Source organism: Hibiscus syriacus, unplaced genomic scaffold (genome assembly GCF_006381635.1).
Source record: "Hibiscus syriacus cultivar Baekdansim isolate YM2019G1 unplaced genomic scaffold, ASM638163v2 tig00011662_pilon, whole genome shotgun sequence".
Taxonomy (NCBI): Eukaryota; Viridiplantae; Streptophyta; class Magnoliopsida; order Malvales; family Malvaceae; genus Hibiscus; species Hibiscus syriacus.
Genome location: NW_024062253.1, coordinates 693,264 through 712,859, shown reverse-complemented (window position 1 = coordinate 712,859; position 19,596 = coordinate 693,264). Strand labels below are relative to the sequence as shown.

Genomic DNA, 19,596 nt, shown 5'->3' with positions numbered 1-19,596 from the left:
ACATACCATACCAAATATTAATATATTCTCTAGCATTTAGCATTTATACTTTAATAATACTCATAAGTACTGTTATTTAGATTTCTATAACAATTTATACCATTAAAGACACATACCATACCAAATATTAATATGTGACCTCATTCTCATTCAATGGGATTCAGCCTTTTAAAAACAAAAATGTATAATTATCTCCTTCATCCTCTCAACTTTGGTTACACTTCAAAATTACCCTTTTTAGAAACTATTGGACCCTCACCAAGCCCAATTCCACTCAAACTTGGGTCAAGGCTCCCTACAAGCTATTGGGTTTATGCAAGGCCTTATTAGGTTAGCCCAAATTACCTAACTCAGGATTTGGGGTGTTACATATTATATAAAGGAATAATTGTCATCCTAAAAGTAAAATTGTCTTAAATAATATAATTTAAGATAATTGTAAAGAATGAATTTGATTTAAATTATTTAAAATGAGTACAAAAGTTTTTCATTCTAGATTCTTCTGTGTATTGATAATCTATTGTCATCTTTAAAATTTTATAAGTTCATTCGATTCTAAAATTTTATAAGTTTACCTCCCTAACATAGAACCTATGGTTATCCCTGATTAAAAAAGTCTAAAAATCATCTCATATTTGACAAACTCTTAAATTCAAAGACATATAATTATCAAGGAACAAACATATGGCAACCTAACATTTCATCAAATTCTTTTTTTTCTATAAGATTTATCTTTGTATTCTTAACATTTCAAATCATTATCAAACCTAATATTTATTTAAGGCTTAATATACTTTTAGGTTCCTAAACTATAACTCAAATTGACTTTTGATGCCTAAAGAATTTTTATTTAAAAAATATACCTAATGTTTTCTCCGTTGCACTATTAGGTTCCTACATTTAAAAAAAACCTTTAAGTGATACGTGTCAAGTTTATATTTTTTTTATTTTGTTTAAAAAATATTATTGAAATTATTTTTTTAAAATCTAATTTTTGATTTTGTTTAAAAAATATTATTTAAATTATTTTTAAAAAAAATCTTAACGTGACACGTGTTGGTTTTTTAACTGTAGGCACCTAAAAATGTAACAGAGAAAACATCAAACACCTAATTTTAACGAAAAAATTCTTTGAACACCAAAAGTCATTTTGAAGTATAATTTAGGCCCTAAAGATATATTAAGTATTTATTTAATGTGATCGGGGTTTACCCATGTCAATAAAATCGAGAGTTCAATCATTCTATAACAAATCACAACAAACCTAGCTAATAGGGTTGTAAAAAGCTAACCCGACATGAAAAACTGACTGAAATCAACTCGAGTCAAAACTGTTTTTAACCTGTGCTGTAGCGATCCGAAACCGACTCTAGTCGGAACTGGTGTTTACCTGAATCCGAGTTAGACCTAGAAATTGTGGATCTGAACCCGACCTACACCCGACCTGAGAACGACTTGAACTCGAATTGAATCAAAAAATGATACCTGAACCCGACCTGCATCTGACTTATATGAACCCGAACCCGAGATTGAACTGGTAAATAACTGGTATTACCCGACCTGTTTTCAACCTGACTTGTTTTTAACTTGACCTGTAAATGATTCAACTTGTTATTGACCTGATCTGATATTTACTTGACTTGACATTTACCTGACTTATATATTACCATAGACGAAATTATAAGATTTTAATAAAATTATGAGTTTTTGAGTTTATGATAGAATTAAAAATTAATATGATTAATTTGTAAATGTTATAATAAAAAATTTATTATGATAATTACATTAATAAATAGACTTATTATATAAAATTATTTAAATGTAAATTATATAAAATATGATTAATAAAATTATTAACATTGAATAATGATTAAATGTAAATTAATATAGTTTAATTTATGTAAATTATATAGTTTAATTTATGTAAAGAAAAAATAATAATATTAATAATTTAAGTACTTATTATGTAATTTATATTGACATTTTACATGATTAATACAAATAATTTTGGCATTAAAATGATAATTAATTTGATAATAAATGAATATTGGAATTGAACGTGATTAATTCTCTAAAATATTAAAAAACTATACAGTTTAATTTTTGTAAAGAAAAATTATCTAACAATTATAACATACATAAAACATAATATAAAAGATAAATTTAATTGATAATGATAATTTAAATAATATTTTATATAAAATTTGAATAACATTTGAGTTAATTCAAGTTGAATACAACAAAATGAAGAAAAAAAAGTGTTTTTTTAAGCTTCCATATCTTATAACAAAAAAGTTATAAGGCTAAAAGTCTAACTTTGCTACCATAAATTTCTTCATCGAGCTTTTGTGTCGAAATAACTGCCAACATTGTTAAATTACGAGCAACTTTTAAAGCTACCAACATAAATTAACATGAGCAACTATTTCGGAAAAAAATGACAGTTTCAACAAACTATTTAAGACGGACCAACAAAATAAATAACAAGGCAGCAACATACAGCATTTCTACATTAAACAAACATACAATCAGCAGTAAAGCCAAAGGGAATACAATGGTCAATAGTGCCAAACATTTCTGACTTTACCAAAACCTTACAAAATCAAGCATTCAACATTGTTTATAATAATAGAAATAATATCAAGCAAAATCAGGATGTGTTACTTTGGATAGAAGCATCCTACGAAAAACAGAAGCATCAATAAAAATTGGTTTCAGATATTGTTAAACATAATAAATATAATAAGTAATTAATAAATAGAAGTTACCTGTAAAGGGAAGAAACAAGAATGAATCTCAAATTCCAATGGTTTTACTTAACGTTAAACACTCAAAAAATTAAAATTAAAATTAAAATAATTAATAAACAATTTGAAATATTTAGATTAAAATTAAAAGTAAAAGAATTATATCCTACCTTTACATAGCAGACTTATTAACCACAGTAAGGTAGACTTCTTCCTTATCCTCCGGCTCAAAAACATGCAACCAATTACAGGTTGTTACAAAAATCTCAAGATTTTTTTTGTAAGAATGAAGCTCTTAAACCATACAGCCAATCCTTATCCTCTGACATAATTTATTAACAGAAGAATCAATTATCTTCAAACCTTTTTAAACTATCAAGTTCAAAATGTGGGCAGCACACCTTATATGGAAGTACTTACCTTGCAGGGAAGAGGAGAAATGACATTCAAATCATCTTTCAGTCTCTTAACCATTCTATCATTTGTAGAAGCATTATCAAGTGTAATGGTAAATGTTTTTTTTCAAGACCCCACTCACATATCATCTTTTTCACAAACTTAAAGATAGACTCACCATCATGAGGAGGAGGAAAACGATGAAACTTAAGTATTTTTAGACTGAAGTTTCCAATTATTATCAACATAATGAGCACTAAGGGCAAAATAAGAACGTGAAGTGCAGGCAGACCAAGCATCACATGTAAAATAAACAAGACTTGAGACAGAATGCATTGAATGAATCAGTATTTTTTTTATGTTTTTCATGCTCCAATATGCTCCAACAGAAGAATTAAGGTAATGATGTAAATCCCTAAGTTTTTCATGCTCAACAATACTATATGCATAACCATTACACATAACAGATTCAGCAAACAAATCACAGTATTTGTTTTTATCAAAAGAATCTACACTACCAGGATTTTCAACAAGAAAATTCTTATAAGCTTGGCATTTCTCAGTATGACTTATAGGGTTAGATGTACCAATATAACAATCAGCTTTATACATTTTCACTTTGCAATACTTACACTCGGCATAAACAGAACCATCATCAGATTTGGTGAATGTGTAGTGGTCCCAAACAGGAGAGGTTCTTCTCCCAAATTCGGATGAACCAGTTGACTTCCTCGTAGAGGATTTATTTATATCAACTGCTTCGGACAGTATATCATTTACATCCCCTTGCAAAAAAAAACTAGGGTTAGTATGGTAAAAATTAAACCTTGATTAAGATACAAACAAAGGTAGCTAATAACCTTATACAACCAATCCTAATGAACAACCAACATCAACACAACAAGGACTACAGAGGAAACAAATAAACATTAGCTACAGAGGACAATATATTTACCTCTTTTAGAATGTTCTTCATTCTGATTTGTTGGGTTTTCTCCTATAAAGGAAATGAATAATATATTAATGAACAATATTAAAATAAAAAACAAAATAATAAAAAAAAATATACCTGGATAATTCAACTCGTAAGAAAGAATGTCCATGAAACACTTGAAAATTAAAGGTTTTGAATATCAACAAAGACGGAAGAAGAGGAAGAATATGAAGAATAGTCGAGGTTACAGAAGGTAAAAAGATATAGAAAGTGAAGAGGCTCAGTTAGGGGTTTTTTTAGGTTCACGTTTGGGTTCGGATTCAAATTCGGGTTCGGGTGTGGTTCAGGTTCGGGTGTAGGTTTAGGTGTGGGTTCGGGTTTGGGTATGGGTCTAGATTTGGGTCTGGGTTTGGGTTTGGGTTTGGGTTCGGGGTTGAGGTTGAGGTTGGGTTATAGAAGATAAAATGGTGTTAGGGTTTGGGTTTGATCGAAGGATCAAAGAATGGTTTGGGGAAGAATAATGATGAATTGAGCTTGGGTTTGGGGTTTTATCAGAAAAAAGGAAATGGAATTTGTTTTAGTGTTTGTGAAGATCAACAGACGATTTTTATGAAGAACAAATATGAACTGGGATGAATATGGATGAACATGGGAGAAAATTTTTGGTGTTTGATCTAAAAAAACAAGAAATCGTATGGGTTTTGGTGTTTATGAAGATCGAATGAGGGTTTTGGTATGAACAAGGATGAACAAGTTAAGAAATTTTGTTTGTTTGATCCAAAAAAATAGAAAAATGTTTGGGATTTGGTTTTTTGAAGATCAAATGAAGGTTTTTTCAAAGAACAATGAAGAACACGGATGAACTTCTAGAGATAAGGCAGAGAATTTTGAGAGAATCGGAGAGTTAGAGAAAGAGAGCAAAATGGAAAAATGAATAGGAAACCCGAAAATGAGAAAAAAAATTGTGTCCTTATATAGTTGCTCCGTTCGGGTCGGGTTCAAGATCCGCGTGGTTGTTAACTTCGTTTCGCATTGTACCGTTGTCCCCTTGTTTTGATGTTTTTCAATTTAGTCTAACTTTAATGATTCAATTTAATCTTTATATTTTAAATTCTTTTAATTTCGTCCCTATAATATTAATATTAATAAACTATTTATAATTAATATTAATATAATATAGTTTATAATTTGTAATTAATATTAATATAAAATATAGTCTATAAAATTGATATTAATATAAACTATATTTTATAAATTATATAGTATAGTTTATAAACTATAGTTAATATAATTTATATTAATATAGTATATGGTTTATAGACTATAATTAATATAATTTATATTAATATAGTGTATGGTTTATAGACTATAATTAATATAATACTATATAGTTTATATATATATATATATATATATATACGTATTATGCTATATATAGTTTATATATACTATACATAGTTTATACATACATGTACTATAAGTTACATATATAGTTTACATGTATACATATACTATAGGTTACATATATTAACTATTGTTTATAGACTATAAGTTAATGTTACATATATAATTTATATGAACTATTGTTTATATAAACTATATATGAATTATCAACTGTGTCTATACATATATAGTTTATAAAGTTTAGGGTTTAAGGTTTAAGATTTCTATAAACTATATACTTTATTACTTTATATAGTTTATGCATAGTTTTTCTATAAACTATATATATATATATATATAATCTATAGATTACTTGTATTAGTTATACATACATATATATACTATATTAATATAAATTATAATTTATAAATTATATACTTTATATAGTTTATACATATATAATTTATATATATATATATATATATATATATATATAAATTATAGTTTATAACCTATATACTTTTTATAGTTTATAATATATATATAGTTTATATATATAGTTCATACAAACATAATTTATATATATAGCTTATAATAATTATATAGTTTATAATATAAATATAGTTTATAATATGAACATAGTATATATATATAGTATAGTTTAGGTATTAAATACATTACATCATCTAGTTTCATTTTTTGCATAAGGTAGTGTGCATGTTATATAGTTGCATATATTAATAGTGTATTAAATAATAACTGCATGTTATTAATTCATGTGATATTGCATGTTATTAATTCATGTTACAATGCATGTTATTAATTCATGTTACATTAGGTGTTAAATAATTAGTATCTCACATTGCATATTATATGGTTCATAAATAGTAGTACATGTCATATTAATTTCATTTGCATAATTAGTATTTTAGTTGCATGTTAGGTTAATTCACATTAAAAGCCCATTTATTTTGTTGTTATGAATAAGTAATAATAAAACCCAAAAATAAGTCCATTTGCATTAGTGCTAGTTCATTTACATTAGTTTATATAGGCCGAATACATAAGTCCACTCTTTTATTACAAATATATATGCATTGTTAAATAAAAAAAGACCCTAATCTAATGTGTGCCACCGATTTTGTGGTATAGGAGGGAATTTTTGGCTTTGATTTTTAAATTCAAACAATGCATTAAATGGCTCAACTTTCAAAGGAGCTTACATCACTTATCCATGTCTAAAAGCACAAGCAAATCCCAACCCTTGATAAGCCTTGATCCAAAGGCCATGAAAGCTTCAATCCAAATGAAACAAGCACAAATTGATGAGGACCCTTGGATGGAAATCTTGATCCAATGGCTCCCATGCTACCACGTCATCGATCCATGGCTAAGAATCACGAAGGAATCTAAGCCATTATATCAAAAAATAGATCCAAGGGCCAAGATTGTTTCTTCTCCAATCTAATTTTGATTTTATTCAATTTAGTCCAACTTTAATGATTCAATTTAATCTTTATATTTTAAATTATTTCAATTTCATCCCTATATAATTTATATTGATAAACTATTTATAATTAATATTAATATAAATTATATATTATAATTAATATTAATATTAACTTATATTAATATAATAATATAGTTTATAATTTGTAATTAATATTAATATAAAATATAGTCTATAAAATTAATATTAATATAAACTATATTTTATAAATATTTTATAAATTATATAGTATAGTTTATAAACTATACTTAATATAATTAATATTAATATAGTATAATTTATAAACTATATACTATATTAATATAAATTATAGTTAAGATAATTAACATTAATATAAACTATAATTTATAAATTATATATTATATGTTATAAAGTATAAACTATAGTTTATAAACTATAGGTTATATATATAGTTTATATAGCATATAAATAGATTGTATATATACATATACTATAGGTTATATATATATATAGTTTATATATACCATACATAGTTTATACATATATGTATTATAAGTTACATATATAGTTTAGGGTTTAGGATTTAGAGTTTAGGGTTTTTATAAACTATATACTTTATTACTTTATATAGTTTATGCATAGTGTTTCTATAAACTATATATATATATATATATATAATCTATAGATTATTTTATATTACTTACACATACATATATATACTATATTAATATAAATTATAATTTATAAACTATATATATATATATATATATATATATATTAGTTTATAAACTATATACTTTTTATAGTTTATACATATATAGTTTATATGCGTAATTTATATATATAGTTAATATAAACATAATTTATATATATAACTTATAATAATTATATAGTTTATAATATAAATATAGTTTATATATATATAGTTTATATATAAAATAATATTATATATATACTATAATTTTTTTTAATTTTTAAAATGAATGCAATTTACTATATTTTTCATTATTTCTTCACATTTTGCATTTATTTCGATTTCATTTTTTTGTGTTTTTTAATTTATTTCAATTTTAAGTCTTTCACTTTTATATATATTCAATTTAGTCCTTAAATTATATTTGCATCTTTATTTGGCCTATTGTTATATGTTATTTATATTTTTGTAACTGGCACATAACTTTTTATATGGTATAATTTAGTCCTTTTTATATTAATTTAAACCTTACATTTTAAATTTATTTCGATTTGGTCCCTTACCTATGTGTGTTGTGTAATTTATATTTTAAAAATTTTATTTGTAATTTTACATTTCTTCAATTTTTTCCTTAAATTTATATTTTTTACAAAATTGATCCATGAATATTTTTTTTGTAATTTACTCGAAATCATATACAATTACAACTTGTAATTCAACAATCAAGAAAGATGACAAAATAATTAATCCAAAAATAAAAACGACCCGACCTGAACTCAATCTGTATCCAGTAAACATTCGACCTGAATTTTATCTATCAATGATATGACCCGATCTGAACGAGATCCGACTGAAGTCCACCTGAACCTGAATTAATCTGGTCTTTATCTGCTTCGGACCTGAACTGTTTTGACCTGAACTGACATCGATCCGAACTGAAAATAACATGACTTGAACCCGATCTGGATCTGGTGTCAAATCAACTTGAAAATGACTCGGACTGATTTAACATGTACCCGACCTAATCCAAGTCAAACCATCAAATTGACCTGACTTAACCTGTACCTGATTTTACACGACCTGCCAAGACCAACTGAAACCTATTCGATTACCTGATTTTACAGCCTTACTAGCTAATCATTTCTTTATATTATCAATAAAATCAGAAGATGTGACAGCAAGCTATGTTGGCATCCACAAGTTTGTATAAAAGACGTAGGCAGCACTTGCAATTCTTCTATAAATTTTATATCATTCTTCTATAAATTTTATATCATTCCTATTCTCTCCAAAAGAAATCCCTACATCTCTCTTGTATTTGTATCCTCTCAAGTTCACTAAATTAATATAACTGGTTTAACACTCTTTTGCTTGGACTGGTTTCTTGTCCAAGGCCAAAATCATGAGTTATGGACTTCGTTTGGTTGTTGGAGTCATAGGTTTCTCCTAATTATTTCCCAATTTAATTTTCTGGGTTTTATTTATTTTGCAGAAAATTTGGCTGTTATAAACAAGAATCTGCATGGTTTTCCTTGCAGGCAATGCATCCTCTTTGTTGCTTTATGCAGCACCAATGTAATGCCGTTGTTGTATTACACTTGACACTTCATAGCTCGCTTTTATATATTTGACGATGAACAAATTTTTGTTGTTTTTTCTACTGTTTTTGCAGTTTGACTTTTGCAAGGGTGATAAGGAAGAGAAGCACCGAGGAATTCTCATGCATTCCGTACATTGTTGCCTTGTCGAACTGACTCATTTATACTAGGTATGGATCGCCTTTTGTGAGTTACAGTTGGGAGAACTTCCCCGTCGTTACCATCAATGGCTTAGGGATCGTATTAGAGTTATCCTTCATTTTCATATATCTTTTCTTTGCTTCAACCAAAATAAAGGCAAGTTTTCTTGACCCTGATTTTGTATTTTACATGTTGTTTTTACGTGCATGGGGTTGATTGAAGAGTAAACTGCAGGTTAAAACCGGTGTTATAGCAACAGTGGTAATCATATTGTGCTCCACCACTGCAATAATCTCGCCTTACGTTTTCAGTGACCATCGTCGTCGCAAACTTTTTGTTGGAACGGTTGGATTGGTGGCCTCCGTGGCGATGTATGCCGCTCGGCTTGTGGCTGTGGTAAGCCATCTCCGGCCACCGGCGATCGTGTTGTATTCGACAATGCAATTGGATATTTATGTTTGTTATTGATCTTATTCTTGCGGTTTGTGTATATCATTGATGGCCTATGGCCTCAATTGGACTAAACACTAGAGCTTATTTCTTACTGAATCTTGTGAATTATATGGAAATCCCAAAATCTGGTTGGTCTCCCCTAGGCATCCAACAACTTGTACTCTACTTCAAGTACAGGGAAAGTGGAATCAAGTAAGAACCGAGCAAATCGGATTTCGAACAGAGCTTCCAGGAGAGATTGAAACAGATGGAACTCGAAACTATCAACGGGACGAGGTGAAGAACAAGGCCTTAAGGGATGATCAGAAATCTGAATATTCAATTTCCCCAGCTCAGGATGATAGCTCTTCTTCGTACACATTTTCTCACCACTCAATAAAAATTAATCTTTTAGAGAAGGCTGGCAGTTGGTTCCTATAATGTATTGTTAGGTTACGACGTCGTTAGATATGTATCAATGTTAATAAGAGAAACTTTTAGGGTAAATGATGCGTTTAGTGCCTAAACTATCAGTTTTGATTCATTTTTAGTATCTAAATTTTCAGTTTTTTCAAAACCATGCTTAAAGTATGGGTTAATTACACGGATGATCACTTATGTTTGTGTTTCGCCCACTTTTGGTCACTGATTTCAGAAAACATAAAATATGATCACTTTCGTTTTTATTTAATTAAGATATTGTCACTTTCGTTTTTATTTAATTAAGATGCGATCATCACATGTTAATTGTTATTAACAATTAACATAATATGATGTGATAACCGGCATAATCACACATTTAGTCCATGTTAAATTTAATCATACTTTTAAATAAATTCTAACATAAAATATATTTTTTAAATGAAAATAAAAAATATTTTTAAATTAATTTAATAATAAAATATATTTAATATGTTAATAGTAAAATATTTTTAAGTCTCTCTATCTATATATATATATATATATATATACAGTGGCGGATCCAGAAATTTAAGAATGGGAGTTAAAAATTTTAATTTTCTTTTCTTAAAAATAATGGGTATGTAAAAATTGTAATTTTTTTCTTTTTCCTTAACACATTAAGCTAAATTTAACTACTTTTCCAAAATAATGGAATGCACTTGGCCCTTATGTGGGCTTAGTGCATCCGCCGCTATATATATATATATATAACATTATGAATTTAAGTATTTATACACTAAGATACAAAATGTATATACCATGTTGTCTACTTTAGACCAAGCAATGGTCTCTTGGATTAATGGTTAGATACATGTTTAGTTTCTTAAGTGACCGATGTTTGAATTTTTTTGTCTCAATTTGCTTTCCTTTGTTTTCTTTCAAGCGGAGGGTGACACATTAAATTAAAATACAGTTAGTCCTCCGACCGAATGATGATATGTAGCATCATTCAATTGAATAATTAAATTTATTTTAATTAATTAAAAGTATGAATAAATTGAGAGATTATATAAATAATAGGGACCAAATGTGTGATTATGTCAAAATATTTAATTGTTTTTAATGATAGTTAACTCGGGATGACAACATCTTAATTAAATAAAAACGAAAGTGACTATATCTTATGTTTTTTGAAATCAGTGACCAAAAGTGGATAAAACACAAACATAAGTGATCATCCATGTAGTTAACCCTTAAGGTTTAGTTTTTGTTTTATTTTAGTATCCGCCATTAAAAACTTTTTTTTTATTTAATTATAATACTCTGTTCAAAATTTAACGTTAAATCTTGGGGAAAAATAAAGTTTAGGTACTAAAAAAGACCAAAGATAATAGTTTAGGTATTAAACACGTTAAGTTTTTAATAGCAGTGTATTAAAATAAAATAAAAATTAAATGTTAGGTATGATTTTAAAAAATTAAAATTTAAGTATTAAAATAAACAAAATTAATAGTTTATAGCGTAGTTTATCCTAAATTTTACTGTATTGCAAAGATATAAATTTTACTTTTAACTTCAAGAGACAACAACCAACAGCACTATCGATCCCAATTGCAAAAGCAACAAAAAACATTTATCATCTAAGCATTATCATCAGACATTTGAACCATATTTAATGTATTGGTGACAGAGAATATGCTTATATAGCTCATTTTACATACTTAAATGCAATGCAAATGTCACTTATATATGCGTAGGGATTCACAGCCACGCAAGCTAAACAAAAGGACAAGTTAAAATCTTATTTGTTTTATTTAAATTTCCCATTTTACAAGCACTATGCTGTCAAAATATATATGCCACTAGTTTTAGGAACAAAAATATTATATTTCAGTGTCTGATAAATAATTTTTTTTTTTTAAAGAAAGAGTGCCAAAAGCAAGTAGATAAATTAGTGCATAAGGGAGTGTGGTTAGGAACAGGTCAAACGACTCCTTTACGTGGTAGAATGTAACTTAATTTTAAGAATATGATTTTTTTTTTGGGGTTTTGTAAAACAAAATATGAGTTTTTTTTTAAATTTTATAAAATTTATATTTTGAAAAGTTAAAGGTAATTAAAAATTAAGCCACGTATCAAACATAATTGGTTAAGTGATTTTTAACTGTAGTTATTGATAAGATAACTAAAAATGTAATAGAAAGAAATGTTAAACTCATGTTTCTAATGAGGTATAATTTAAACACTTGTTTTTGTATTAAGTTTTTTTAAAACAAAAATTAAACTAATTTAATATGTGGCATATTACTACAAGTATTATATTATTTTTTAAATGAACATAATATCATTATAATTATCTATTTTCGTCCTCTCCAATTTGAAAGTTGAAATCTCAAAATTAAAAACAAAAACAATAATTATTTTTATTTTATTCAATTGGTCATGAAAATTAAATACTATTACAAATGGAAGCCTAGTTTCAAAAATTCTTAAATAGAAAACAAAAATTAGTTTAGAAATCATGACCCAAATCTTATCCTAAAACCAAATACCGATATATTAATTTTTTATAATAAATTATTATTATTCATTTTATTTGATATTTATAATAAATAATTTCTAATAATTTATTACATATAGAACACCATCTAAACATTATAAATTAATTTTAAGAACTTATTTTAAAAAATATATAAATCCTTTTTTAAAATTTATTTTTTTAATAAAACAAACTTCTAATAATAAAATTACAATTCAAAATTCTTTTAGAATTGTAATCAAGATGGCGCACGTTATGTTTTCTCTCCCGCTGCATGTTAGTTAGGTTAATAGCGAGTGAAGACGCAGGCATCTCTCCTCTCGATTTTCTGGTTTTCATTTTTGATTGTTGATTTCTTCTTTAGGGGTTTCGTTAGGCTATGGCTGAAGATTCTCCCACTGATTGGAGGAAGCTTTTTGCAGCAGGAAATGAGCAAGAACTCTCTTTCTTTCATCCGGCGTAGGTCGACGGTTCGTTTATGGTCAAACCTCCAAAGGATGTGTTCGAAGAAGGAATTATGGATTGGAGACATGCTTTGGTAGGTCAATTTGTTGGAGCCATCCCAAATTTTAGCTCCCTGTAAAAGATTGTTGAACTGATGTGGGGAAACGTCACGCCGATCAAGGTTAGTTTGGTCGGTCACAATTTGTTCATTTTTTCTTTTACTAGCTCTTCTGCCAGGGACTGGATTTTAGAAAATGGTCCCTGTCATGTTCAACATAAGCCATTGTTTCTTCGTAATTGGGAGTCGAATCTTAATGAATTGCATTTCGATTTATTAAGAATGCCAATCTGGATTCAGTTGTTTAACGTGCCTTTAGAATTGTTTTCAAAGAAGGGGTTGAGTTATATTGCTAGTGCAATTGGCAAACCTATTTTAATGGACTCGATCACAGCCTCCAGGAAAAAGCCTTAAGTAGGCTCGGGTATGCATCGAGATTTCTACTGACTCTAAAATTCTAGATCACATCGATGTAATGCTTTGCGACGGATCTATTGTTAGCATCAGAGTCAAGGTTCCCTTGTTACCTGTTTCTTGTGATGAATGTGCTAGATTTGGACACTCGGGGAAGTTTTGTCCTCTTGGGAAAAAAGTAGTGCAAATATGGAAAGCTAAGGGGAAGATCCAAGGACCCAATGTTCCCAATTTAGGGAAAGATATGTTAGTTATTGGTTCTGGTGTTGATACTAGCCCTGCTCAATTACCTTGTTTTGCTATTTCTTGTTTAGAATTGGGTGGTTCTAGTAATGGTCCTATTAGAGTTGACATTACTAGTAAGGATCTCCATGAGAATTCTCTGCCACCTCAAGGTACTGAACTGGATGGGGGTCATGCTGAAATTGGTGGTGGTGCTGGTAAAGTGGAGACCACCCAGCCTTCCCAAACTTCTTCTGATGTTGCTTCTAGCCAGGGTAGTAACCCTCAGCTGAAGAGAGGGAAAGGTAGGCCTTCTAAAGAGAGGAGTAAAACCAATGTGGGTGGCTCAAAGAACAAGTATGAGGTGCTTAGTTCTATTGATCCTGATGCTCTGCTTGGAATGCCTTCAGTGGACTCTGGTAGGAAGCAAAGAGCAACCTCCTTAGGTGTTGAGAAGTTAATGCACGAGCTGAAACTTAAGAAAAAAGAAAATGTGAGTAAAGCTAAGAAAATGGAAGAATGTGGTGGTGTTTTTTCCTCTGTCCCTGTTTTATATTAGTCTGCTTTTGAAATGTTAGGGGATTTAACAATCCCCTAAAACAAAGCAAGATTCTGTATTGGGCTATTAAAAGTCAGATTAGCATTTTTTGTCTCCTTGAAACGAGAGTTAAAAAGAGAAATTCTGGGGTTATCTTGAGCCAAAAATTTGAAGATTGGGATTCATGTTGTAACTATAGCCATGCAGCCAATGGTCGCATTTGGGTTTTACGGCACAAAAGCATTAGTTGTACTGTCCTTTCTATTTACGATCAGAGTGCTTCCATCAGATCTACCTTTGGGGGTAAGTCCTTTTGTATTTCTGCAATTTATGGTTTCAATGAAGGAGGTTCTCGAAAGCTACTTTGGGATCAGCTAAGGCTTATGGAGAGTATAGTTGGAAATGAGCCCTGGTTGTTAGGTGGTGACTTTAATGTCACTCCCAATTCCTATGAAAGCTCTACTCCTGTTACTGCAGCTACGAGAGGGGATATTTCCGATTTTTAATTTTGTGTGGATGAGTTAGGTTTCTCTGACCATCCTTTTTCCGGTCCCTTATTTATATGGTCAAATAAGCAGCAGGGTTCTTTTTTGGCTCGGAAGCTCGATCGTGTTCTTGTTAATTCGATTTGGTTCGGTACTTTTGCTGACTCGGAGGTTAAATTTTTAGCTCCTGGAGATTCTGACCACTGCCCTGCCTTTGTCTGGCTTTTTAAGTCTACACCAGTCACTAGGCCGAAGCCCTTCAAGATTTTTAACTTCTGGACCCTCTACCCTCGGTTTATGGCTGTTGTTGAAGAATTTTGGCAGGTTCCTTCTTCAGGAAATCCAACTCATATTTTATTTTTGAAGCTCAAGAGATTGAAGTGTTGTCTCAAGGAGCTTAATAGATCTCATTTCAGTGATATTTCTGGTTTGGTCAAGCAAAAGAGGGAAGAACTCCAAAAATTTCAACTGGCCAACTTGGTTTCTGGTTCCACTGGTCAGGATGTTAGTTTGGAATTAGAGACTGAAAAAGAATTGAAAGCCCTTGAAAATGTTGAATTGTTCTTTTACAAGAATAAAGCAAATATTAATTGGCTTAAGGAGGGTGACCAAGGAACTAATTTCTTCCATTCCAAGGTGTCTAGTAGAAAGAAGAGTAACACCATTAGAGTGCTTTATAACCAAAATAGAACCGGACTGGATACTTTTGAGGACATGGCTAGTGAGGTGGTTAGGTTTTTTAAAAATCAGTTGGGTATGGCAGATTCAAGTGTCACTGGCTCAAGTGTCAGCATCATTAGAGATCTGTTTGGCTATTCTTTTCCTTTAGGGACTGTTGATTCTCTTTGCAGTCATATCTCTGACTTGGAAATCAAGGATGCCATTTGGGGGCAAGGGAATGATAAATCCCCTGGCCCAGATGGTTACAACCCCTTTTTCTTCAAGGCTACATGGTCAATTGTTGCTGAAGACTTCAAGAATGCTATCAGGTTTTGTTTCAATGAATCCTTTATTCTCCCTTCTTTTAATGCTACTGCTATAGTTCTTGTGCCTAAAATCCCAAACCCCGGCAACGTCAAGGATTTTAGGCCTATTTCGCTTTGCTCGGTTATCTACAAGACAGTGACAAAAATCCTAGTTAACTGTTTGTCTATTGTTTTCTCTGGCATGGTTTCATTTAATCAAGCTATTTTTATTAAGGGTAGGAATATAGTTGATAATACCCTTCTAGCTCAAGAGATTGTTAGGGGATATGCCAGGAAAAATAATTCCCCAAGATATGCCTTGAAAATCGATTTACAAAAAGCGTTTGATTCTTTAAATTGGGAGTTTGTTGGCATTATTCTTTATGCTTTGGGGTTGCCTGAGAGATTCATTAATTGGATATGGGCCTTCTTTACTAATCCCAACTACTCAATCGTGCTTAATGGAAGTCTTGTGGGTTACTTTAAGGGTGCTAGGGGTGTCAGGCAGGGAGATCCTCTCTCTCCCTACCTCTTTGTCCTAGCTATGAACGTCTTATCTAGCTTGTTGAATTTGGCTGCCATGAATGGAATTTTCCAGTTTCATCCTAGATGCAGGAAGATAAAACTCACTCACTTGTGCTTTGTTGATGACCTCCTTATATTCAGTAACGGCGCCATTGATTCCATTACTGGTGTGCAGTCTGTCCTTGATATGTTCTATTCTTTATCTAGATTGAAACTGAATGCTAACAAATGTGAGTTGTTCACTGCTGGAATCGCTTTTGTTCAGTGCGATACCATTCATGAGATTACGAGATTTAGACAAGGGATTGTCCCTGTGAGATACCTCGGAGTTCCCCTCGTGACAAGGAAAATTTCAATAAATGAATGCCAAGGTTTAGTTAACAAGATAAGAGCCAGGATTAACACATGGGCTAACAGACATCTAAGTTTTGCTGGTAGATTATAGCTTATCCGTTCTGTTATTTTTAGCATAGCAAATTATTGGTGTAGACATATGTTTCTTCCCCAAGCTGTAACCAAGAAAATTGAACAGCTATGCTCTCATTTTTTTTTGGAAAAGAGCTGACTTGTCCGCTAAAGGTGCACGAGTGAGTTGGAAGCATGTTTGTCTAATGAAATCATAAGGGGGTTTGGGTGTCATTGATTTAGAGGGCTGGAACAAGGCCTGTACAGGGCTTCTAATCAGGAAATTATTGGCCATTGATGGATCCCTATGGGTGGCTTGGGTCATCGCTTATGTGATTATGAACTTGGATTTTTGGTAAATGTCTGTCTCTGTTAATGCCAGCTGGTGCTTTAAGAAGATCCTGGAAATGTGACCTGTCGTGTCTCAGCTATTTGTTGGTTCTGTTGCTGATCTTAACAGAAGGAAAATTTGGGAGGAGCTGCGTACTCAAAGCCCCAAGGTCGTCTGTTTGGTTCCCAGGGCGTATACCCAAGCAAAGTATTATCTTGTGGATGGCCATTTTAGATAGGCTCCCAACTCGTGCTAGATTATCACGAATGGGAGTGAACCTTGAAAATGTTAACTGTTTATTTTATGGCTCGGTCACTAAGACTAGAAGCCACCTATTCTTCAGTTGCTACTTTGAGAAAGATTTATGGGACAAAATTCTTTCCCTATGCAGGATTGTTCCTGATGTGAGCACCTGGGATGGGGAGCTAGCTTGGGCTGTACAGCTTCTTAGAGGGAAGTCTCTTATTATTCAGGTAATGAAGCTTGCTTTTTCAAGCCATGTGTACTGTATCTGGAGGGAGTGAAACGCCAGGCTGTTTGGAGGAAAGGGTAGAAGTGTGGGTGAGCTACTGAATGACATCCAAGAGATCATTCAGATTCGTTTCCAAAGATGGTCCAATGGCAGGGCTGACTCGAGAAATGTTTCTCTTTGCACGAGCTGGGGTATTTTGTGTTTGTTCTTTCCCTTGTTCTTTCCTGTTACTAGTTATGTTATTTGTGCTTATGGAACATTCTGCTTGTATCTGGCTCACCTACTTTCTTAGGAAAAGAAATGGAATTATCCAAAAAAAATTACAATTCTATTCTAAAAAAAGAAAAAGATAAGTTTTTCATTTGATTTCAGTTATTTCTTCTTACGATATTTGTTTATTTATGACAATAGAAATATTTACAAATATTTGCCTTCGTGTAAAAAAAATACCACAAAAAATGAAATCAAACGAAATCCTTCGATCAGTGTAGACATTCGTTTTTGTCCGGGTCTACAAAAACATTATATTATATTATTATTATTAATTTATATATTACAATTATTTTGCAGGATCCATGTTTAACCCCACGTATATCAACTATTTCACTAAACCCATAAAAATCTTACTAAAATCTCTGGCCAATGCAACCTCCCAACAACATTTTTTACCCTAAATGAGGCCAACTTGGGGGCTCTATTTTTTCAACGATTGTGGAGACCAAGTTGTACAGTTGCTACACGTTGAGTTAGCTACTACTCCTTCACAACGCAGAAGCAATGATCCTTGTCGAGGAATCCTCATAGTCAACACCCATTTTCTTTTTCCTCACAATTCAAGTTTGTGTATAGTTTGATTGTACCAGGTGTACAAACTACTGCAGTATGTTGAATCTTATCAGAAGGATTAAAACCTTAATCCTCTGCCAATTATGCTTTGCGGGGACCGGCTACAAGGATAGAGAACACAATGGGTGACGATTCCACACAACCCTCGCTCACCCTCATTGTTGTTGTCGTTTGTCTCCAAGAGTAAGCAAGGTCACCGGTTATCAGTTTAAGGTTCTGTCGCAACCCCATCGCCGCTGTCAGTGTTGGGGGTTATTTGTATTGAAACCGCGAGCTTTTCTCGCTCAAACGCCGCTAGAGCCGTGTGTAATCAGCCATTTGTTGATACTACGAGATCAACACTCGCGTGGGGAAGGTTAGGATGGTTGATGCACCGTCGGGGTCACCTCCGCCGGTCGTGTGGGGGTTGTTTTGGCTGTTGTCGTGCCTTTGTTCGGAGAAGGTCATGATACTACGTAACTTCTTTCTCTGTTTAGTATCGACAGTTTGCTTGCTTGAAGAATACGTATTTCCTCTCTTATGGCGGCCTCGCAGCTCTTATCGTTAACAACGCCAAACCCATAAGCGATAGGTCCCGTTATCGAAGCCTCTAAATCGTCTTTCATCACTGGTACCAAGCTCTTCTTGTCGACGAAGCCCTGGTCTCGAAAGTCCACTGCTAAAAAATGCTACAAATCTCCTTTCGCTAAGTCAATCGACCATATCCCCAACCAATTCAGAGAACAAAATCTCAAAGATTGATTGATGGACAATTATAAAAATGCGCCTGGACATATTTATGGTTTTCACAAATGGACATGGTCATGACTGAAGATAATCCAGTCTGCCGACAATCCAAAAGTGTTATTGAGAATCAACAATCTAAGTTTTAGGAGAGAATGCAAATGAATAGAAAATCCACTATTTTGGCTTTTGTTGCGTGAAAATTAAACTAATCCCCAAGTGAAGTTTGACTCTGGGGTAAACTCTCCCTATGATCCTTCAACTATTATGGGTAAAATCCTCTCAAGGTCCTCTAGTTTTGACACATTCTTTACTTTATTTCCTAGTAATTCTAGTTTTGATACTTAGTTCTGATTTTCATTAGTTTAGCCTCTAATATGTTTTCATTTATTACTTACAGGTTACGTTCGTTTCATTTTGTTCCTCAATAG

The 19,596-nt window shown here is 31.2% G+C and overlaps 1 pseudogene; it reads left to right on the top strand.

Moving 5' to 3' along the window:
- Positions 1–9,027: 9,027 nt before the first annotated feature.
- LOC120204755 lies at positions 9,028–9,832 on the top strand (annotated as a pseudogene).
- The last annotated feature ends 9,764 nt before the right edge of the window (positions 9,833–19,596 follow it).